The 25,846-nt window shown below is 36.5% G+C and overlaps 1 long non-coding RNA gene across 1 annotated transcript in view; it reads right to left on the bottom strand.

Annotated features, from left to right (window-relative positions):
• Positions 1-20,550, bottom strand: part of LOC131178513 (uncharacterized) — a 51,230-nt gene extending 30,680 nt beyond the window's left edge. The window contains exon 1 of the long non-coding RNA XR_009147433.1: positions 20,515-20,550. This is a non-coding gene — a long non-coding RNA (uncharacterized LOC131178513). The remainder of the gene's footprint in view (positions 1-20,514) is intronic.
• Positions 20,551-25,846: the final 5,296 nt, after the last annotated feature.

Below are 25,846 nucleotides of genomic sequence, written 5' to 3'. Positions count from 1 at the left end.
CAATGTTGCCAATCGATAACATAATTTAGGCCACGACACAATTTTTCCACACATGCCGTGTTGTACACCGCGACAAGACACACTCACCCCAATAATCGAAATCAATGAGGGAGGAAGCTAGCTGAATAATGAGTACTCATCCACACTCACCTCAGACTGGGAAATCAATGAGGGAGGAACATAATCACACTCACCCCAGACTGATAAGTCAAAGAGGGAGGAATAATCACACTCACCCCAAAGATGGAGGAGGAACATAGTAACAGTGTCATGCCAAGTGTGAATCAAAACAATTTCAAATCACAATATTTCATACAAACCATAAATCACATTTTACCTCAAAATTTCCATTTGCAAAGTTGGCAACACAATAATTTCCAAATAAGATTCTCAAAGCCAAAATAATAAAAAACTATTCATAACTCGTTTCTCCAAATAAATTTGCTAGTAAAAGCAATGAATATAAAAGTATTATGCACGGACACAATTTAAAACTATAATGTTCAATTAAATTTTTAAGTAGAAAATGAGAAGTCAAACTTATTGTGCACAAACACAATTTAAAATAATAACATAGAAATAATCATAATTTATTTCAATTGAAAAATTCAAAAGAAATACTTATTATGCACAAACATAATTTAAAACAATAACATACAAATAATCATAATTTATTTCAATTGAAAAATTCAAAAGAAATACTTATTGTGCACAAACACAATTTAAAACAATAACACACAAATAATCAAAAATTTATTTCAATTGAAAATTTCAAAAGGAATAGCTATTGTGCACAAAAATAATTTAAAACAATAATGTACAATAGTCATAATTCATTTCAATTGAAAAATTCAAAAGAAATAGCCGTTGTGCACAAACCTCTGATATATGCCTCTTGGCTCTGACTCAGTGTTTCCTTCCCTTTTCCTGAGTCTTTGCTAACTGAGAAACACAATTTGAAGTGTTTCAGTACTCAATTAAACTGTCTCTATCGATAATGCTTGATAAGTAATTCACTGAAAGCTATTATTTGCTTAATCAACCTAATATATCGACCCTCGACACGTTCTAGGTAAATTAGGTTTTAGTGTTACTAATATGTCACATTCGATAGGATTTTAGGGTTGGTACATGTTACCAAGTTCATTTCCGTGTATACTGCATTTTCTTGCAATTTGCTAGATTCCAGGATACTAGTTTGACCTAGCCGGACGACCTAGTTCCCTCAGTTTTCGGGTTTCAGTCAAAACTACAAACTTTTAGATCTATGTCTTATGGAACCCGGGGCAAAATTTCAGGTCATTCTGAGTTATGTAGGCCAAGTTATGGTCATTTTACTATTGCTGGTCAAATTGCACAAAAATTGGTCATTTTAGGTCACTTTAGGTCATTTTAGGTTCGGCCAGTTTTTGGACTCGAACTTGTGCAAGCTGTTTGACTTACTTATGGTCATTTATGGGCTTTGGTGTCTTCATAAGACTTGTAGATATGGGTTTTAACTATTCATGATTAAAATTTCAGGTCAATTGGACCTTTTTTGAGTGAGTTATGGCCTAAACACTAACTGCTGCCTAAATAGTCAATTTTCAGGCCTCAATTGCACTTAATCCGGATTTCGTCATTTTTCAAGCTACCTTGCAAACAGAATTTTGGCAAACTTCCTTCATGAAAGTTGGCACATTTTGTGCCTAGTTTCACCTCCAATTGGTCTCATACCAATTGGAGCCACACACTTAAAGTTATAGGCCTAAAACTCAGACTGCCTTATTGAAATTCTTACATACACATCAAGCATCACTTTTAACACTCACCAACTTAACATTCAAGCCAATTCTGGTTGTACCATGACCTAAACATAATTCACAACACATTATAGGTCATTTTGGCAGCTTACAATTACATTCAATGTGCACCAACAAGTGCAGAATTTGCCCAACTCAATTTACAACAATTTAACTCCATAACCAAGCTCATTCACATGTCCAACCTTCACACCACTATACATACATTCAAACTGCCATAACAACCAACACATTTTAACATCATTATTCCATAAACCAAGCATGAATTCCAACATTCCTCAAGAGTTAGCAAACTGCCACAGTGGTACACTTACATTCCATTACTTTCCAAGCTTTAAATCTCATTTTACATTTACACATATACTAAGTATACATCACCCAAACAATTTCCTACATAATATACATTTAATCAATCATTTAATTCACCATTTATAAGCACAATTAAACTGCCTTCAAGGTGTTCCCATGGCTGCCAAAAGTGCACATTCCCATTCAACATCAAAACTCAAAATTTTCTCCATAAATCAAACACCCATAACACCCTTACAAACTTTAACAAAGCAACATTCAAAAACACAAACTTACCTATGGATGAGACTTCTTAAATCTTCACCAAAACTTGGTCTTCTTGCTGCCAATCTATTGCCCAAGTGGTGTAGACTAACTTTGATGAAGGAAGGTAGAAGGAAAGAAGCTTGAATCTCATATGCATGGAGCTTCAACCATGCGTCAATGGAGTTTTTTGGGAGAAAATTTTCTGCTGGTTCTAAGGTTGAAGATGAAGATGTATATTCTGCCCAAATGAAGCTTTAGTGGTCCACTTAAATGAGTTAGTGGACCACTATGTAAGAATTAAATCATTATTTATTCTAAGGTTTCATTTTTCAACATTTAACTCCCAATTTTTGCTATTTATATTAGGTACCACCAATTTAATTTTTCATGACATTTTCCAAGTGTAATATTATTTTTTTTAATGGACATTTAGGTCAAAAGACAACTTGGGGTGTCAAATGACCACAATGCCCCTGTTCGGGTTGCATTCTCGATTTTTCGGTAACACCGGGTTTTGTCCGTTTTTCAATTTCTCACTTTTCTTTGTACTAATTAATTATTTATTTTTTTTGATATTTCTAATGATATTTATACTTCAATTGATGTCTCTTTAAGTCCTAAAAATATTTTCCAGGGTTCCCCGCAGTCCAGGACTAGTCAACGGTCCACGCCGTGACTTCCCGGTGCGGTCACCCATCGCTAGGGTTCTCGACTCGTTTAACTTGATTGCATTTCTTTACTATTATTTTTCCTTTATTTTTTTTGTATTTTTTTTTCTTGTATTTCATTATTTTATGTCTCCTCACTCATCTCGAAGTGTAGTTCTAGGCATTCTAGCTGTCCGGACAACACTGGTCACCGGAACAGTAGTACGCACTACCGAATATAGGGGTGTTACAATTCTCCCCCCCTTAAAATAAATTTCGTCCATGAAATTTTTTCCAATAGCCATTTTACAATAGTCATATGTTTATTTTCTCCTTTTTATATGATCGTATAATCTTCTTTCTCTCGAATTTGTATAAGACTTTTAACAATCTAGTACAACATTTAATTTGTTTGTATAACGCCAATCTTCTCTTACTATTGTCCTGTCTAATATTTCGATTCATGTTCCTTCTTGAATGACCCTTGAGGTCATGTTAGAATCATTTATCTAGTCATTGGTCCTCTGACTATTCTAGTCCATAGTCTTCCTCACATTCGTAGCATTTCTTTGTTATATTTGAACCAACTGTTCGAATTTTTACTTCCATAACTCTTTTTATCTGTCAATATTCTATAACTTACTTTCTTTTGTACTGAACTATAACCTTTCGATATTCTAACCTTTGAGTTTTAGATCCCTAAGTAGGATTTTCAAACTTATTTCTAATAATTAAATTCTGTCATGCATAATTATACCAAAACAGATGCCGTTGGCAACTATTCTTATCTAGGTGTACTATCAGATAGTACGTAGCTCTACACAATAATCTCAAGTCAGTACTGTAATCTGCAGCTTACAGTATAAATATCAAGAACATTGCATAGTTACTACGATACATCCCAATAGATCAAATTTTCCTATCTTTTATCCTTTTCGAATTCACTAATATCCCGAACTTATTATGATTACAATATCCATTAACAATTACTAACAGTGACATCCTTGCCCTCATCTAGAGCAATTCCATTACTGCATCTTACTTTTACGTCCTCTTGCCTTACACTAAATAGGCTCGCCAATTAGCTTTATAATTTATGGTGTGTTAGAAAATACTTTTCGCCAATAAACTCTTTCAAAACTAATTTCACTTATTATCACAATCCTTATTTTAAAGGGCTAATCACTAATGCATCAAAATTTATTCCCCTGTAAAGAAATAACAATAGAACATATAGTTCTAACAGTAACATAAAAGTATGCAGACCCCAGGTCAAACAATACATATATATATCTTAGTTACTATTTGAGAAAGTACCAGCAATAATATCAAAAGTCTAAGTCTCTTCTCTCTGTCGTATATCGTATACTCTAGCTGGAGCATCACCCTGTTCTGGCTGATTCACAGTACTCTGACTTCTAGGTGTACTACCCCTACCTCTACTAACTAATGGTGAACTCTTTGGGGTAGAAACTTGGGTTGATCCCTTTGGTGTAGTAAATGATCCAGAACGACCTGGATTTACACAATCCCTAGCAAAATGGCCAGTCTCTCCACAGTTAAAACATGCTCCTACGGCTCTATAACATACCCCACTATGTGGTTTACCACAAGTTTCACAAAGTCAATCTGACAGGGCATTCCTGGGTTTCTGTTGAGTTTGCTGATCGGATCAAGGTGGTTTCTGTCCAAAAGATCTATCTCTACCGGACTTCTTACTATCTCTGTTGTATCCCCCAAAGTTTTTCCTCTTTCCAGTAAGACCACTAGAACTCTGTTCTACTGACTTTCCCTCTTTTTCTGTCTTCTCTGATTTCTTTTTCTCAGGAGTCGCTTCAGATTCAATTCTTTCTAATTCTAGTGCTTGAGAAATAAGTTCAGAGAAGTTGTTATGTTTGAATCCGACCAGTTGTAATCTGATACTAGGCTTCAAGCCGGTTTCAAACCTCTTACATCTCTCCCTACTGATAGAAAGTAGACTTACTGCATAATGGCTCAGGCGGAAAAATTCCCTTTCATATTCAGCCACCGATCTACTCCCCTGTTTCAGACTTAGGAACTCTTGCAGTTTCTGATTTACATAAGCATCAGGGACATATTTTTGTCTGAATTCCCTGAGAAAGTCACTCCAGATTAGCACTGCAAGTTCTACCAAACTGTGGGGAATGGTTTTCCACCAGTCATAAGCATCCCCAGAACAAAGATATCGAGTATTCAAATCGAGCTCCTCATGCGGTCAGTTTCTTGAATACCCTATCCATCCTTTCTAACCACTGCTACGCCTCTAGAGGATCTCTGTCCCCTTCAACTCAGAGCCCCATATTTCATCAATTTGTCATATTGTCTAGCGTAAGATCGTGGTTGTACCATCGTGTCTCAGATTGGGGCTGAGTAGGCACATTACCGACCATTTGTTGGAACATTGCGACCATCTCGAGCGAATCGAGCAGGAATCTGCAGATGCTGGGTGGTCTTCTTGAACCATCGACATTATGTAGGGTCAGCATCCCCTTGCACCTCAGCCTCTATAGATTGATCGACTGAATGATCACCCTCTTCCATAGTCAATGCGAGGATCTTAGACCTCCTAAACAAATAACACAAGGAGATTTCCTCCCGTTAGTGCATATTTATAATGTAATGTACTGTATGTATTAGACAATGATATTGAGCAGTTGTACTATGAAGAAAGAATATTCAAGTAACATGTGAAAACAGAATTTAAAAAACTAGCTCTGATACCACTAAAACATGTCACACCCTACCCCTCTGTAAGGTATAACATGATCCCGTAGTATACCTAATGAATTACCAACTCCGTCTACTGATAACCCATTAAATACACTACAAGGGATTTTAAAAACTTTTCTTACTTCTTTTACAGTGGTGAGCACTATTTACAGGTGTTAAAAACCTTTTTGAACTGAAGTGATAGAACTAAAACATTTGAATTATTTGGAATTTCTGTAAAAATTTTGGCAGAGTGCCATCTATATTTTAGATAAAACAGTTCTTCAGAAAAACCTGTAAAAAGCACTTCAATATATATTTCCAAATCTCAACTCCAACATGTTTCTCAACACAACATATTTCTCAACTCAAATCCATAGTAATTTTTCAAAGACTGAGATACAAGAAATATAATACAATTTTTACAAGTCAAAATAACTCATAATTTATTTTACAACTTTAATGTACAATTTTATTTTACAACTGCTCAAAACCAAGAATAATATATACATACAGTGAACATACATTACAGTACAAAATGCAAAATGTGGTATACTCAATATACCCGATCATCTCTCAATGTAGTACTAGCAGCCTAGTCTGCTGCCCTGTCAGTCTGTCTACTTGCGACATCAATGAAAAGCTATCGCTGAGTAAAATTTACTCAGTGGTGAACAATAACAATTTTAAATGCGATATATAAATCTTTTATTGACAGTTCACAAATCAAATGATTCACAATTCCATTTCACAATTTATAAAATTCATCTAACACAAATGTGATCAAGTAATTGAATAATACCGTTTTGCAAATCAATAACACAATTCGATCAAATAATTGAATAATACCGTTTTGCAAATCATTAACACAATTCGATCAAATAACTGAATAATACAATGTTGCCAATCGATAACATAATTTAGGCCACGATACAATTTTTCCACACATGCCGTGTTGTACACCACGACAAGACACACTCACCCCAATAATCAAAATCAATGAGGGAGGAAGCTAGCTGAATAATGAGTACTCATCCACACTCACCTCAGACTGGGAAGTCAATGAGGGAGGAATATAATCACAATCACCCCAGACTGATAAGTCAAAGAGGCAGGAATAATCACACTCACCCCAAAGATGGAGGAGGAACATAGTAACAGTGTCATGCTAAGTGTGAATCAAAACAATTTCAAATCACAATATTTCATACAAACCATAAATCACATTTTACCTCAAAATTTCCATTTGCAAAGTTGGCAACACAATAATTTCCAAATAAGATTCTCAAAGCCAAAATAACAAAAAACTATTCATGACTCGTTTCTCCAAATAAATTTGCTAGTAAAAGCAATGAATATAAAAGTATTATGCACGGACACAATTTAAAACTATAGTATTCAATTAAATTTTTAAGTAGAAAATGAGAAGTCAAACTTATTGGGCACAAACACAATTTAAAATAATAACATAGAAATAATCATAATTTATTTCAATTGAAAAATTCAAAAGAAATACTTATTATGCACAAACATAATTTAAAACAATAACATACAAATAATCATAATTTATTTCAATTGAAAAATTCAAAAGAAATACTTATTGTGCACAAACACAATTTAAAACAATAACACACAAATAATCATAATTTATTTCAATTGAAAATTTCAAAAGGAATAGCTATTGTGCACAAAAATAATTTAAAACAATAATGTACAATAATCATAATTCATTTCAATTGAAAAATTCAAAAGAAATAGCCGTTGTGCACAAACCTCTGATATATGCCTCTTGGCTCTGACTCAGTGTTTCCTTCCCTTTTCCTGAGTCTTTGCTAACTGAGAAACACAATTTGAAGTGTTTCAGTACTCAATTAAACTGTCTCTATCGATAATGCTTGATAAGTAATTCACTGAAAGCTATTATTTGCTTAATCAACCTAATATATCGACCCTCGACACGTTCTAGGTAAATTAGGTTTTAGTGTTACTAATATGTCACATTCGATAGTATTTTAGGGTTGGTACATGTTACCAAGTTCATTTCCGTGTATACTGCATTTTCTTGCAATTTGCTAGATTCCAGGATACTAGTTTGACCTAGCTGGACGACCTAGTTCCCTCGGTTTTCGGGTTTCAGTCAAAACTACAAACTTGTAGATCTATGTCCTATGGAACGCGGGGCAAACTTTCAGGTCATTCTGAGTTATGTAGGCCAAGTTATGGTCATTTTAGTATTGCTGGTCAAATTGCACAAAAATTGGTCATTTTAGGTCACTTTAGGTCATTTTAGGTTCGGCCAGTTTTTGGACCCGAACTTGTGCAAGCTGTTTGACTTACTTATTGTCATTTCTGGGCTTTGGTGTCTTCATAAGACTTGTATATATGGGTTTTAACTATTCATGGTTAAAATTTCAGGTCAATTGGACCTGTTTTGAGTGAGTTATGGCCTAAACACTAACTGCTGCCTAAATGGTCAATTTTTAGGCCTCAATTGCACTTAATCCGGATTTGGTCATTTTTCAAGCTACCTTGCAAACAGAATTTCGGCAAGCTTCCTTCATGAAAGTTGGCACATTTTGTGCCTAGTTTCACCTCCAATTGGTCTCACACCAATTGGAGCCACACACTTAAAGTTATAGGCCTAAAACTCAGACTGCCTTATTGAAATTCTTGCATACACATCAAGCATCACTTTTAACACTCACCAACTTAACATTCAAGCCAATTCTGATTGTACCATGACCTAAACATAATTCACAACACATTATAGGTCATTTTGGCAGCTTACAATTACATTCAATGTGCACCAACAAGTGCAGAATTTGCCCAACTCAATTTACAACAATTTAACTCCATAACCAAGCTCATTCACATGTCCAACCTTCACACCACTATACATACATTCAAACTGCCATAACAACCAACACATTTTAACATCATTATTCCATAAACCAAGCATGAATTCCAGCATTCCTCAAGAGTTAGCAAACTGCCACAGTGGTACACTTACATTCCATTACTTTCCAAGCTTTAAATTTCATTTTACATTTACACATATACTAAGTATACATCACCCAAACAATTTCCTACACAATATACATTTAATTCACCATTTACAAGCACAATTAAACTGCCTTCAAGGTGTTCTCATGGCTGCCAAAAGTGCACATTCCCATTCAACATCAAAACTCAAAATTTTCTCCATAAATCAAACACCCTTAACACCCTTACAAACTTTAACAAAGAAAGATTCAAAAACACAAACTTACCTATGGATGAGACTTCTTAAATCTTCACCAAAACTTGGTCTTCTTGCTGCCAATCTACTGCCCAAGTGGTGTAGACTAACTTTGATGAAGGAAGGTAGAAGGAAAGAAGCTTGAATCTCATATGCATGGAGCTTCAACCATGCGTTAATAGAGTTTTTTGGGAGCAAATTTTCTGCTGGTTCTAAGGTTGAAGATGAAGATGTATATTCTGCCCAAATGAAGCTCTAGTGGTCCACTTAAATGAGTTAGTGGACCACTATGTGTAACACCTCTAAGTTTGATAGTGCGTTCTGCTGCTCCAGTGACCAATGTTGTCCAGACAGCTAGGATGCCTAGAACTACACTTCAATATGAGGGAGGAGACATAAAATAATGAAATACAAGAAAAAAAAAAGGAAAAATAATAGCAAAGAAATGTGATCAAGTTAAACGAGCCGGGAAACCTAACGATGGGTGACCGCACTGGGAAGTCACGGCGTGGACCGTTGACTAACCCTGGACTGCGGGGAACCCTGGAAAACATTTTTAGGACTTAAATAGACCCTTGTTGAAGAATAAATCTCATTAGAAAGATCAAAGAAAAATTAAATAATTAGTACAAAGAAAAGTGAGAAATCGAAAAACGGACAAAACCCGGTGTTACTGAAAAATAGGGAATGCCACCCGAACAGGGGCATTATGGTCATTTGACATCTCGAAGTGTCTTTTGACCTAAATGTCCACTAAAAATAAATAATATTACACTTATAAAATAAAATGGAAAAATAGTTTAGTGGTACCTAAAGTAAATAGCTAAAATCATGGGTTAATGTGGGATTAAGTGAACAATTAAATTATAATATGATTAAATTTATGAGTGGACCACTAATGAATAAAATAAACACATAATAGGGCAGCTGTAACTCCACTAAACCAGCAGAAATATTCATCTTCTCCAAAACAACCAAACCAGCCGAATTGAAGAACCAAGAAAAAAAAAACTCCATGGACGTTTGCATGCAAGCTTGATCCATCCCTCATTTCAACCCCAAATCACTTAGGTTCCTTCATGAAACTTTGTCTACTCATCACAAGGAAGAGTTTGATACTAAATTTGAGAAGTTTAAGCAAGGTTTAACAAGCTCCAAACATAAGGTAAGTTCATATTTTTGAAGATAACTTTGTTAAGTTTTGTGTACATGTTATGGGTGTTGGGTTTGTGAAGAAAATTTTTGAGTTTGAAGAGTTATTGTTGTGTTCATTTTGGACAGCCATGGAGTCATGTATTTGATGAAGTATTTGTACATATAATTGATGAGAATGATGTTGATCATGATGATTTAATGACCTAGTGAATTACTTCACATGTATAAGGTGATCTTTGCACTTGGAATGAGATTTAATGAATTGTAGGACACTTGGTGTTGAAGGACAATTTTCGGCAGCTTGGGCACACTTGAATAAATGTATGTATTCATGGAAATGTTGGCAGAATGTTGACATAGAAGGAGTGATGGATATGTGTATGAAATTAATTTGTAAAGTGTATGTGAGAATTAGTGATGTTTAGGTGTGTATGTGATTGTATTTAGACTTTGTAAATGTGAACTTTAATTGGTGTATTGAAGATAATTGTAATCTGCCCAAAGTGAGGATAATGTAAAGTGGGATGTGGTTTTGGTAATGTACCAAAACAGATTTGGTAGGGAAGTAAACATATTGCAAGGTAAATGTGTGTGATTGATGTGTGTTGAGCAAAGTAACCAAGGGCAGTGTATATTTTAGCCAATAAGTTTAAATGTGTAACCTCAATTGGTATGAGACGAATTGGAGGTGGAACTAGGCACAAAATGTGCCAACTTTCATTGAGAAAACATACCAAAATTCTGCTTGCAAGGTGACCTAAGAAAATGACCAATTCGGATTAGGTGCAATTAGGACCTGAAAAATGACCAATTGGGCAGCAGTGAGTGTTTAGGCCATAACTCACTCAAAAAAGGTCCAATTGACCTGAAATTTTAACCATGAATAGCTAAGACCCATACCTACAAGTCTTATGAAAACACCAAAACCCAGAAATGACCAGAAGCAAGTCAAAAAGCTTGCACAAGTTCGGGTCCAAAAACTGGCCGAACCAAAGTTGACCAAATTGACCTAAAATTGACCTAATTTGATGCCATTTGACCAGCAATAGTATAATGACCATAACTTGGTCTACTTAACTCGGATTGATCTGAAATTTTGCCCCGCGTGCAATAAGACATAGATCTACAAGTTTGTAGTTTTGACCGAAACCCGAAAACCGAGGGAACTAGATCGTCCGGCTAGGTCAAACTAGTATCCCCAAATCCAGCAATTTGCAATAAAATGCAAAAAAACGCAATATACATAGAATTGAGTTTGGTAACACGTACCAAACTTAAAACCCTATCGAATGTGACATATTATTGACACTAAAACCTAATTTACCTAAAACATCGAGGGTCGGTATATTAGGTGATTAAGCAAATAAAGGTATTCAGTGAATTGTTTATCGAACATTATCGTTAGAGGCAAATTAATTTAGCACTGAAACACTTCAAATTGTGTTTCTCAATTAACAAGGACTCAGCAAAAGGGAAAGAAATACTGAGTCAAGACCAGGAGACAAATATCAGAGGTTTGTGCACAACAACTATTTCTTTTGAATTATTTTCAATTGAAATAAATATTGACTATTTGTATATTATTGTTTTAAATCGTGGAAATGTATTTGAATGAATATTTATTGCTTGAAAAGCATTGTAAATGATTTGAAACTGTGAGAAATTGTTTGAATGACATTGATGGATACTTATTGATTTAAAAGCATTGGAAATGGTTTGAAACCACAGCTATCATGTATATTGATTGTATTCCTCATTAGCTTGTCTAGTGGGACGAATTGAATTCCCTCTCTGTCAAGTGTTGAGGTGTGTGCTGTTGAGGACGAATTGGATGAGTACTCATATTTTTGCTAGCTAGCTATGTTATTCCTCATTAGTCATCGACTTTTGGGACGAATTGAATACCTCATTAGCCATTGGCTTTTGGGACGAATTGAACTATGGATCATGATTAAGCTGTGTGTGATTTATTGATATGTATTGTGAGATTGTGAAATGGATTTAAACTCTCATTGACATATACTATCTTTTGAATTCAAACATGATCTAACTTATGAAAATTATTGTGATATTGACAAATGGAGTTTAAATTCTTGTTGACAATTACTATCTTGAATTTAACTATGATTTTAAGTATCCACTATTTACATGACTTATGAATTGTGATTTAAATTGTATTTGGTTAATGTTGTGCACCACTGAGACATTGTCTCAGCGATAGCTTTTTATTGCTGTCGCAGGTAGAGAGACAGACAGGGCAGCAGACTAGGCTGCATATATCTCCAGCAAGAGATTTTTGGGTATAGTGAGTATACCACATTTGGCATTTTGTACTGTAATGTATGACACTGTATGTACATTTTGCTTTTTGGTTTTGAGCAGTTGTAAATTAAAATTGTACCTTGAAGTTGTAAATTAATTATGAGTTATTTGACTTGTGAAAATTGTATTATATTTCCTTATCTCAGACTTTGAAAAATTTCTATGGAATTGAGTTGATAAATTGTTGTGTTGAGAAATGTATTGGAGTTGAGATTTGGAAAATTATTGAAGTGCTTTTTTCAGGTTTTCTGAAGAACTGTTTTATCCAAAATACAGATGGCACTCTGCAAAAATTTTTACAGAAATTCCAAATAAATCAAACGAGTTAGTTGTTTCATTTCAGTTCACCAAAGTTTTTAACACCTGTAAATAGCGCTCACCACTGTAAAAGAAGTAAGAAAAGTTTTTAAAATCCCTTGTAGTATATTTAATGGGTTATCAGTAGACGGAGTTGGTAATTCATTAGGTATACTACGGGATCATGTTATTCCTTACAGAGGGGTAGGGTGTGACACTATGTAAGAATTAAATCATTGTTTATTCTAAGGTTTCATTTTTCCACATTTAACTCCCAATTTTTGCTATTTATATTAGGTACCACCAATTTAATTTTTTATGACATTTTCAAAGTGTAATATTATTTATTTTTAATGGACATTTAGGTCAAAAGATAACTCGGGGTGTCAAATGACCACAATGCCCCTGTTCGGGTTGCATTCCCGATTTTTCGGTAACACCGGGTTTTGTTCATTTTTCGATTTCTCACTTTTCTTTGTACTAATTAATTATTTTTTTTTTGATATTTCTAATGATATTTATACTTCAATTGATGTCTCTTTAAGTCCTAAAAATATTTTTTAGGGTTCCCCATCGCTAGGGTTCTCGACTCGTTTAACTTGATTGCATTTCTTTACTATTATTTTTCCTTTGTTTTTTTTGTATTTTCTTTTCTTGTATTTCATTATTTTATGTCTCCTCACTCGTCTCGAAGTGTAGTTCTAGGCATTCTAGCTGTCTGGACAACACTGGTCACCAGAACAGTAGTACGCACTACCGAATATAGGGGTGTTACAATCATGCATGATGTCATGCATGATGTCACCTCTTTTCACTTTTTCATTTTCTTTCTTTTTTTTTAATTTATTTTTCTACTAGTTTTTTAATTTAATTTTTGATTCCAAAATTTTCTTTTCTTTGATTTTATTTGACAGTTAGGTCAGAAGTCAGCTCTCGGGGTCAATTGACCAAATTGCCCCTCGCCGGTTCAACCCGGTTTGCAAATAATTCAATATTTTTTTCGGCTCCCTGACCTAATTATTTGACTGGCTTAACAGTCTCATCAGAAACTCTTTTCTGAATAAATTTATCTGTCCTGGCCAGGAACTTGAAACATCAAGAACAATTAAATGAACATAGGATTTTATCTCTATTTACTTAGAGGAACAGATTCCATCTTGATCAACACCTACCTCCATATATAACAAGTAGGAGCCAACACATGCCCATATACCCATACATAGTACAAGTATGAAAGCAGTATCAAACTCAAACTACCTATATACAAGATAACTATGTTATCTCAGGTCTAAAGATTATATGCACTGATATGATTTATGACAAAACATTGACAAGAGTAAACTCCATGTGCTTGTCATAAGTGTCACTGGTTCGGCCTACTTATCATTTATAAGTGCCTATCATGTTTGTTATATGGCATGAGACTCACCATTCCATCTTATTTATATCTCATATAAATTACTTGGGAACAAACATGAATACAATCTTTCTGGATAAGTCATGTCCTTATTATGAAGTATCCTTGATTATGAACCTATTTATGATACTTTGTGCTAGAAATATTGTCACTCATATTCTTAACAACTTAAGAATAATATTTCTAACAAAATATCAATGGACCTTTTCTATTACACATAGATATATTATGTAAACGGAAAAGTGGAAATGCCTTTTATTAATAAAAATATGTACAAGATACATACTAAATGATATGCTCTAGGGCATACTACTAACATGATGGTTCCACAGCACTTTTACCAACGGTATCTGCTTGTTCCGTAGCTGCTTCACCTCATAAGCCAGAATCTCTATGGGTTCTTCTTCATAGGTGAGGTCTGGATTCACTTCAATTTCCTCTACTGGTAGTACATGAGATGGGTCTGATCGATACCTCCTCAACATAGACACATGGAAGACATTATGTATCTTCTCCAATTCTGGAGGTAGTGCCAAACGATATGCCAAAGGACCCACTCTTTCCAGAACCTCATATGGCCCAATAAAACGAGGACTCAGTTTCCCCTTTTTGCTGAATCTCATAATTCTCTTCTAAGGAGAAACTTTGAGGAAAACTTTCTCATCCACTGCATACTCAATATCCCTTCTTTTCAAATCAATGTAGGACTTCTTACTATCTGATGCAGTCTTAAGTTGATCTCTGATCACCTTGATTTTCTCTTCAGTCTGCTGAATAATTTCGAGTCTAATCATCTTCCTTTCACCCACGTCATCCCAACACAACGGGGTTCTACATTTTCTTCCATACAAAGCTTCATATGGAGGCATCCCAATGCTTGATTGGTAGCTGTTATTGTAAGCAAACTCAATCAAAGGCAAGTGTGTATCCCAACTGCCCTCAAATTCAATCGCACAAGCCCATAGCATGTCCTCCAAGATCTGAATTACCCTCTTAGACTGGCCATCTGTCTGTGGGTGGAATGCCGTACTAAAGTTCAATCTGGTTCCTAGGGCTCTCTGAAGACTACCCTAGAATCTAGAAGTGAACCTAGGATCTCTGTCTGATACGATGGATCTTGGCACTCCATGCAGTCTCACAATCTCATCAATGTACAATTTGGCCAATCTTTTTAAACTGTAGTCCATCCGAACTAGCAGAAAATGAGCAGACTTGGTCAGTCTGTCAATAATGACCCAAACTGCATCATGACTCTTCTGTGTCCTCGGAAGTCCCATCACAAAATCCATTGTTATTCTCTCCCATTTCCACTCTGGTATTAGTAGTGGATGTAATAACCCAGTGGGTACTTGATGCTCTGCCTTCACTTGCTGATAAGTTAGGCATTTGGAAATAAACTCTGCCATATCTCTTTTCATACCCATCCACCAGTAATGCTCCTTTAGCCCTTTATACATTTTTGTGCCACCAGGGTGCATGGCAAAAGGAGACTCATGTGCTTCCTTCAAAATGATTTGCCTCAAATTAACATCATTAGGAACACACATTCTACCCTGGTGTAGTAGTGGACCATCATCTCTGATTGATAATTCTGGTTTTTTGCCTTGCCTGACTTCTTCCAATAGCTTTTGATACTTCTGATCATTCTGAGCAGCCATTCTGATCTGATCAATCAACATTGGTTGTACATGCCATACAACTGCTGTTTGCCCATCATCATTAATCTCTAAGCTGGCATGCAATGATCTTAACTCATGTATCAAAGAAAAAGGCGTAACCCGTAGACTTGCCATAGTCTTGCGACTTAAGGCATCAGCCACAACATTAGCTTTCCCTGGCTGATAGTCTATAAGACAATCATAGTCTTTTATTAACTCTAACCATCTCCTCTGTCTCAAATTTAACTCTTTCTGAGTGCCCAAATACTTCAAACTCTTATGATCTGTGTAGATTTAACACTTTTCCCCATACAAATAGTGTCTCCAGATCTTAAGAGTAAACACAGTAGCTGCAAGCTCCAAGTCATGTGTCGGATAGTTCCTCTCATGCTGTTTTAGCTGGCGTGATGCATAGGCAATGACATTTCAATCTTGCATCAATACATAGCCTAACCCATTGTGAGAAGCATCACTATAAGCTGTGTATTCTTTACCCAGAGTAGGTAAAGTCAGGACTGGAGCTTCAGTCAAACATTTCTTCAATTCATCAAAACTCTGTTGGCATTTATCCGTCCACTAAAATTTCACATCTTTTCTAAGCAGCTTGGTCAATGGAGATGCCAACATGGAGAATCCCTTCACAAACTGACGGTAGTATCCAGCTAAACCCAGAAAACTACGAATCTCTGTGACATTTTTAGGTGGCCTCCAATTAAGGACAGCTTCAATCTTACTTGGATCTACCTTGATACCCTCTTCTGATACTACATGCCTCAAGAAAGATATTTCCTTTAGCCAAAATTCACACTTCGACAATTTGGCATATAGTTGTTTCTCTCTCAAAGTCTGCAGTACAATCCGCAGATATCTATCATGCTCTTCTGCATTCCTCGAATAGACCAATACATCATCTATAGATACCACGACAAACAAGTCGAGGTATGGTCTGAAGATAGTATTCATCAGGTCCATAGAAGCAGCCGGAGCATTAGTTAACCCGAATGGCATGACCAAGAATTCATAGTGGCCATAGCGGGTTCTAAAGGCAATTTTAGGAATACTCTGCTCTTGTACTTTCAGTTGATAATAACCTGATCTCACATCAATTTTGGAGAACACAGCTGCACCCCTCAACTGATCAAATAAGTTATCAATGCGGGGCAATGGGTATCTGTTCTTTATTGTCACCTTATTCAACTACCGATAGTCAATGCATAGCCGGAGAGTGCCATCCTTCTTCTTAACAAACAACACTGGCGCTCCCCAAGGTGACACACTGGGGCGGATAAAGCCCTTGTCAAGTAGCTCTTGCAACTGAACTTTCAACTCTTTCAATTCTGCAGGTGCCATTCTATATGGTGTTATAGAGATTGGGTCCACACCAGGCATAACATCAATCTCAAACTGCACCTCTCTTTCTAGAGGTAATCCTGGCAGTTCATCAGGAAATACATCCGGACAGTCACATACAGTAGGGATGTCTCTCAGTGCTGGACTCCCCACTTGGGTGTCTATCACATGTGCCAAGCATGCTTCACACCCCTTTCTAATCATCCTTCTGGCTAGTGCAGCTGAAATGATGTTTGATAGTAGTAAATGCCTCTCCCCATGTATTACCACATCACCGTACAAAGGGAGACTAAAAGTGACTGTCTTCAGTCTATAGTCAATCATGGCGTGATGCCTGGCTAACCAATCCATGCCCAAGATAATATCATAATCTCTAAAGGGCATTTCAATCAAATCTGACAGAAAAACATGTCCTTGCATCACCAAAGGACAGTCTCTATAAATTCTGTTGACCCAGACCTCTTGTCCTAACGGACTAGTTACTAGCACTTCAAAACCCATTTGGACACATGAAACAGCAAGTGAACTGACTATGCTAGCACTAACATATGAATGGGTTGAACCCGGGTCAAACAATACAAATACTTCTCGATCAGAGATAGAGAATGTACCAGCTACAATATCAGAAGTCTTAGCCTCTTTTTGTTGTCTCATTTTGTAGACTCTGGCTGAAGCACTCCCTTGTGCCGACTGACCAATCGTGCCCTGACTGCCAGAAGCAGTGCCTCTACCTTTGCCTCTTCCTCTACTAACTGATTGTGAACCTCTGGGAGCAGGACTCTGAATAGATCCCTTGGTAGTAGTAGGAGCTTGACCATATCTCAGAGCACTAGTGCATTCTTTAGCTATATGGCCCTTGCCTCCACAGTTAAAGCAGGCTCCAGTGGTCCAATAACATTCCCCTCCATGAATCTTGCCACAAGTCTCACAGGTGCGTAATGTGAACCTCGCCGATCGTTGACTGGACACTGGGGTCTTTGTCCAGAAAATCTGCGCCTACCAAATCTTCCACCTCGACCCCTGCTGGGTCCACTAAACTTCTTCTTCTTTCCAGAGGTACTACCAAAACTCGACTCTACTGACTTTTCCCCCTTGTCTTTCTCTAATTTCTCAGCTTCCTCTGATTTTTCTTTTATTGGGGTCGCCTCTGATTCAATCCTTTCTAGCTCAAGTGCTTGCGACATGAGTTCTAAAAAATTGTTGTGCCTGAATCCCACTACTTACATTCTCAAACTGGGCTTCAAACCAGTCTCAAATCTCTTACATCTTGCCTTGCTGGTAGTAAGGAAACTCCCTGCATAGTGACTTAAGCGGGAGAACTCCCTCTCATACTCTGCCACTGTTCTGTTGCCTTATTTTAGATTCAGAAACTCTTGTAACTTCTGATCCACATATGCGTCTGGGACGTATTTCTATCTGAACTCTCTGATGAAGTCATCCCAGGTCAGTACTGGTAGTTCAGCCAAGCTATGGGGGATAGTCTTCCACCAATCATACGCATTCCCTTGCAGTAGAGACACAGAGTATTCAAACTTCAGTTCATCTTGACAATGTAGCTTCTTAAATACTCTATCCATCCTTTCAAGCCATTGTCCTACCTCTAAAGGGTCCACTGTACCCTTAAATTCAGTAGCCCCATACTTCAATAACTTATCATATTGTTTAGCTGGAGGTTGTGGTTATGCCACAGGTGTCTGGGGTGGAGCTTGAACAGGCATACCCCTAGCCATTTGTTGAAACATCGCAGCCATCTATCAGGTAAACTGCGGCAGAAATCGCAGATTTACTGGTGGTGCTACTGATCCACTAACATTCTGTAAAGCTGGGGCTTCCCCTTGTGCCTCAGCTTCAACAGATTGCTCGACTGAGCGATTTCCTTCTTCCACTTCAATCTGATGTTAGGGTATCTCTTGAACAAGTAACACAAGGAGATTTCCCTCCGTTAGTTCATTTTTATGATGTAATGCACTGTATGTAACAAATATGGACATCGAGCAGTTGTACTTAACAAAGAAAAGACACAAATTCTCAAGTTAAAACATACTTAAAAAATTTGCTCTGATACCACTAAAACATGTCACACCTTACCCCTCTGTAAGGCATAACATAATCCCGTAGAATACCTAATGAATTACTGAACTTTACCTACCGATAACTCATTAAGTACCCTACAAAGGAATTTAAAACAATTTTCTTATTTTTGATAAGTGGTGAGCATTTTCTAATAGGTATTTAAAACCTTTAATTAAAATTAAAACTGGTTAATATTTTTGGCCCATTTTATTTTTCCGCAAATTTTATCAAAATTTTGACAGAGTTTTGTCTGTATTTTGAGAAAACAGTTCTTCAGATACCTAAAAAAAAAGCACTTCCAATAATTTTTCAACCACTTCTTCAAATTCACAATCAATCTCAACCAATTTCACAATTTCAAAATTCAACAATCCCCAAGATACTGTCAATCAATATCATTCATTCATATTTCATTAAAAACAAACAATTTATATATACATCATACTAAAATTTACATTCAGAAATTCCAAACTAAAATTTATTACAAATTTTATACAAACTTTGTACAAGCTGCTCAAGACCGAATTTACATGTCCATACATTTATGTGCAATACATACATCAAAAGAAATATTTACAGTCAGGGTATAAATTATACCCGATAACTTCAAGCTGATAGATCCTCAATCCTCAAGAAATACCGCTTCCTCTAGTCTCTATATCTGCGACAGCAATAACAGCTATCGCTGAGTACTAGGACTCAGTGGTGCACAACATACTAAAATAATATTTATGCAGAATTTAAATCACATTTATTCAAAAATAGAACTGAGCATGCGAATTAAACACAAAACATGAATTATGAGATTTTATTCTAAACAATTTCATTTCGAAGTATCAAACACATTTCATAAAACCCATAGTTAGATCATGCCATTCGAAACAAATATAATCTCAATAGCCAGAGGCTAAGGAGAAGTCACATCACAAGGCTAGCTAGCTCAAATATATGGATATCCATTCAAATCATCTTCTACTGGCACACCTCAATACTTCTCCAGAGAAGGAATCAAAATTCGAAACTAATTACCCCTACTAGTCATGCTAGTGAGGTGTTCAAATATATGGACATGACACTGTGGTTTCAAAACTTATCTTAACAATTTGCTGAACATTGCTATTTCAAATATATACAATAACTTTCACAGTTTAAATCAAAATATCATAAATAATGTCACAAATAAACTTTCAACAATTAAAAGCAAAAGTAAAATACGTATTTCATTCACTTTATCAATGAATTTTAAAGCATAGTGATGTTGTGCACAAACCTCAAGCGAGTCGCCTCTTGGCCTTGACTCGGTTCCTCGGGTTCTTTCCTGGTATTCTTTTCTACTGAAACACACAATTTTATAGTATTTCAGTATCATAACTTAGCATAAATCCAAAAATAAATTTAACTTCACTTTTACCTAGCTCTAACGTGCTAAACTCGACATTCTTGAAATTTTGTATTTCGGGGTTACTATTCACTACACTATTCAAGTCAAATTGTTGACTTTCTAAAGCTTAATAGGTATGGGAATTCCAAATTCACCCACATACCACATTTTGGTCACTAAATTTGTTGGTTTTGGTTGTTTATTCAAATTCTAAGTCTTTTAGGCAAATTTGATAAATTTTCAGTTTTGGTGTCTAAGGTTGCACTGTTCCATTGGTCACTTTCCTGTTGGAATTTGGTAGAACTTTATTCACAAAAAATGTTTCCTATTGTCTTAAGTTTATTCTCCTTTTTACATCACTCTAATTAGTGTTTTGTAGCCCAAGTTATAACCATTTGAACCATGGCTGCCGGATTGGATTCAACCCAGATTTTTTGGGCAATTTTGGTTCTGGCAGTTTTAGGTCACCAATTTGGGGTGGCCAAATGACTTGGTTAATGGAGTAGTTTGGGTTTGTGTTCTTCATGGAAGTTTTAGGTCTATATCTCATCTAACCACTGGTAAATTTCAGGTCATTTAGACCTGCCTAGCTCAAGTTATGGCCAAATGAACAAATAGGTCAGTTTGTACAGGGCAGACTGTGATTTTCCAAGTTTGGTCAATTTGTTCACTAGGTTTTGGTCACTTTTAGGGCATGCATCCTAAATGAAAATTGTGTCATTTAGTATCTATTTTCATTCCCAATTGGTCTCATACCAATTGGACTGTAAAATTTCATTTTTGGTCCCTCAAAGGTAACTTGGTCATGCTGCCAGCAGCATGACCACACTCAATCCGAATTTGGTTTTGATTCAAACACTCCTAACACACCTCATTAGGTCACAATTGACCATTTCTCTCCTTAAACTAGGTCAAGGACATCATTTACAAATTTCTTACATTTTTGTCTCTAAATCCTAATGTCCAAAACCCTAATTCACACTAATTATTGCATTTAACCAATTCAATGCTTTTAACTATAATCATTCAACTAATGGAGGTCCATAAACTCATTCAAATCCATCAAACCATACAAATATACTCCCATACACCTGCTGGCCGAAATTCAGTTTGGTCCTCCACGCATGTTTTTATTTCATTTCATTAGTTTCTAAGTTCATTTAAGTAACTAAACATGCATTTAAAGTAGGAAATTGAAAGTTAGCATACTAACCTTTCTTAGAACTTCAAATCTCTATCTTTTGTTCTTCTTTCTTCTTTCAATCTTCTTCTTAGGTTGAGATAACAAGCTCTAATGAGGTTTTTATGGGAGCTATTAGGGTTTAGTGAAGATATTTAAGCTTGAGTGCAAGCATTAATGGAGGTCTAACCATGGAGATGTGAGGGAGAGAGTGAGGGCGGCAAGGGACACGGAAGAAGACCAAATAAATTTTTTTTTTCTTTTCTTTTCTTTTAAGTATTTTGTCTTATGGAAGACCAAAAAAATCACTTTAGTTAATTTATTAATTATAGGATTTATGGCATCATGCATGATGTCATGCATGATGTCACCTCTTTTCACTTTTTCATTTTCTTTCTTTTTTTTTTATTTTTCTACTAGTTCTTTAATTTAATTCTTGATTCTAAAATTTTATTTTCTCTGATTTTATTTGACAGTTAGGTCAAGATTCAGCTCACGGGGTCAATTGACCAAATTGCCCCTCGTCAGTTCAACCCGGTTTGTAAATAATTCAATATTTCTTTTGGCTCCCTGACCTAATTATTTGACTGGCTTAACAGTTCTTTTTCATGATTTTCTCTTTTCCACTGTGTTTATAATGGTCCTAAGGACCGCGGCTCACATTTTACGATTCGAAATTTGAGTTTATATTAACTTCGCAACCCTTCTCGAGAAGGTCACCCATCAGTGTGACTCTTGGCTCGTTTAACTTCTTATGCTCTGTTTTTCTTATTCATACTTAACTAATTGGCAATTACTAATTATTTGTGTTTATAACTTATCTAGTTGTCTTAAGTGTGGTTCTAATCCCCTTAATTGTCTGGACCGACTCCGGTCACCGGAACAATAAAATATACCAGGCTATACAACTAGGGGTGTTACACAAGGCACAGTGAATTAGTCAGAGCAAGGCACTGCTTCAGTTAGAGTTTACGCAATGAGATAGAGAGAAGAGGCTGAGACATCTGATATTGTGGCTGGTACCTTCTCAACTTTTAATCAAGATGTGTTTGTGTTATTTGATTCGGGTTCTACCCACTCCTATGTGAGTGCTAGCATCATTGATTGCATTGCTATTCAATGTACAAAAATGAACTTTGAGGTGCTAGTAACAAGTCCACTAGGACAGGAGGTCAGGGTCAATAGAATGTATAGGGATTGTCCTTTGGTGATCTAAGGACATACTTTTCTGTCTGATTTCATTGAAATGCCCTTCAGAGAGTATGATATCATCTTGGGCATGGATTGGTTAGCTAGGCATCACGCCATGATTGACTATAGATTGAAGATAGTCACTTTTGGTCTCCCTCAGTATAGTGATGTGGTAATACATGGGGAGAGGCAGCTATTGCCATCAAACATCATTTCGGTTGCACTAGCCAAAAAAATGATTAGAAAGGGGTGTGAAGCATACTTGGCACATGTGGTAGACACCCAAGTGGAGAGCCCAGCATTGAGGGACATCTCTATAGTATATGACTTTCCAGATGTGTTTCCTAATGAATTGCCAGGATTATCTTCGGAAAGAGAAGTGCAGTTTGAGATTAATGTTATGCCTGGTGTGGATCCAATCTCCATAACACCATACAGAATGGCACCAGCAAAATTGAAGGAGTTGAAGGTACAGTTGCAAGAACTACTTGAAAAGGGCTTCATCCGCCCTAGTGTGTCACCTTTGGGAGTGCTAGTTTTATTTGTTAAGAAGAAAGATGGCACTTTCTGCTTATGTATTAACTACCGGCAGTTGAATAAGGTGACAATAAAGAACAGATATCCATTGCCTCACATTGATGATCTGTTTGATCAGTTGAAGGATGCAGCTGTGTTCTCCAAAATTGATTTGCGATCTGGTTATTATCAGTTGAAAGTGCAGAGTATTCCAAAAACTACTTTCAGAACTTGATATGGCCACTATGAGTTTCTAGTAATGCCATTCGGGTTAACTAATGCTCTAGTTGCTTTTATGGATCTGATGAACACTATCTTCAGACTATATCTCGACCAGTTTGTGGTGGTGTTTATTAATGATATTTTGATATATTCGAGGAATGTAGAGGAGCATGATAGACATCTGTGGATTGTGCTGCAGACTTTGAGGGAGAAACAGCTATACGCCAAATTGTCGAAATGTGAATTTTGGCTGAAGGAAATCTCTTTCTTGGGACATATTGTGTCAGCTGAAGGAATCAGGGTAGATTCTTGCAAGGTAGAAGCTATCCTTAATTGGAAGCCACCCAGGAATATCACAGAAATTCACAGTTTTCTGGGTTTAGCTAGATATTATCATCGATTTGTGGAAGGATTTTCTATGTTGGCTTCTCCACTGACCAAGCTGCTTCAGAAAGATGTGAAATTTTAATGGACGGATAAATGCCAACAGAGTTTTGATGAGTTGAAAAGGTGTTTGACTGAAGCTCCAATCCTTACTCTACCTACGACGGGTAAAGAATACACAGTTTATAGTGATGCTTCTCACAATGGGTTAGGTTGTGTACTGATGCAAGATCGAAATGTCATTGCATATGCATCACGCCAGCTGAAACCACATGAGAGGAACTATTCGACACATGACTTGGAGCTAGCAGCTATTGTTTTTGCTCTGAAGATCTGAAGACATTACTTATATGGGGAGAAGTGTTATATCTACACAGATCACAAGAGCTTGAAGTACTTGGGCACCCAGAAGGAATTGAATTTAAGACAGAGGAGATGGTTAGAACAGATTATAGACTATGATTGCTTAATAGACTATTAGCCAGGGAAAGCAAATGTGGTGGCAGACGCCTTAAGTCGCAAGACTATGGCAAGTCTCAGAGTTTCTCCTTTGTCCATGGTACATGAGTTGAAAGCACAGCATGCCAGTTTGGAGATTGATGATAAGGGACAGGCAGTAGTTGCATGGCATGTACAGCCAGTGTTGATTGATCATATCAGAATGGCTGCTCAGAATGATGAAAAATATCAGAAGCTATTGAAAGAAGTCCAGCAAGGCAAGAAACCTAAATTCTCTATGAGAGATGATGGTTTATTGCTACATCAGGGTAGAATGTGCGTTCCTAATGATGTGGAATTGAGACAGATCATTATGAAGGAAGCACATGAATCTCCTTTTGCTATGCACCCTGGTGGAACTAAAATGTACAGAGGGCTGAAAGAGGATTACTGGTGGATGGGTATGAAAAGGGATATAGCTAATTTTGTCTCCAAATGCCTAACTTGTCAGCAAGTGAAGGCAGAACATTAAGTACTAGCTGGTTTGTTACATCTATTGCTAGTACCAGAGTGGAAATGGGAACAGATAACTATGGATTTTGTGATTGGACTTTTGAGGACACAGAAGGGTCATGATACAGTATGGGTTATAGTTGACAGACTGACCAAGTCTGCTCACTTTATGCCAGTCCAGATGGACTATAGCCTGGAAAGATTGGCCAGATTGCATATAGATGAGATTGTAAGACTGCACAGAGTGCTAATATCGATTGTATCTGATAGAGATCATAGGTTCACTTCTAGATTATGGGATAGTCTTCAGAGAGCCCTAGGAACTAGATTAAACATTAGCACGGCATTCCACCCATAGACAGATGGCCAATTTAAGAGGGTAATTCAGATATTGGAGGATATGCTAAGGGCTTGTGTGATTGAGTTTGAAGGTAGTTGGGATACACACTTGCCTTTGATTGAGTTTGCTTATAACAACAGCTACCAATCAAGAATTGGGATGCCTCCATATGAAGCTTTGTATGGCAGAAAGTGCAGAACTCCCCTATGTTGGGATGAAATAAGTGAAAGAAAGATGGTTGGGACATAAATTGTGCAGCAGACAGAGGAAAAGATCAGATTGATTAGAGATCGACTCAAGGCTACATCAGACCATCAAAAGTCCTATATTGATCTGAAGAGAAGAGACATTGAATATGTAGTGGGTGATAAGGTATTCCTCAAAGTTTCTTCTTGGAAGAGGATTATGAGATTTGACAAAAAGGGGAAACTGAGTCC

This window comes from Hevea brasiliensis, chromosome 3 (genome assembly GCF_030052815.1).
Source record: "Hevea brasiliensis isolate MT/VB/25A 57/8 chromosome 3, ASM3005281v1, whole genome shotgun sequence".
Lineage (NCBI taxonomy): Eukaryota > Viridiplantae > Streptophyta > Magnoliopsida > Malpighiales > Euphorbiaceae > Hevea > Hevea brasiliensis.
This window is presented reverse-complemented; position numbering and strand designations above follow the sequence as displayed.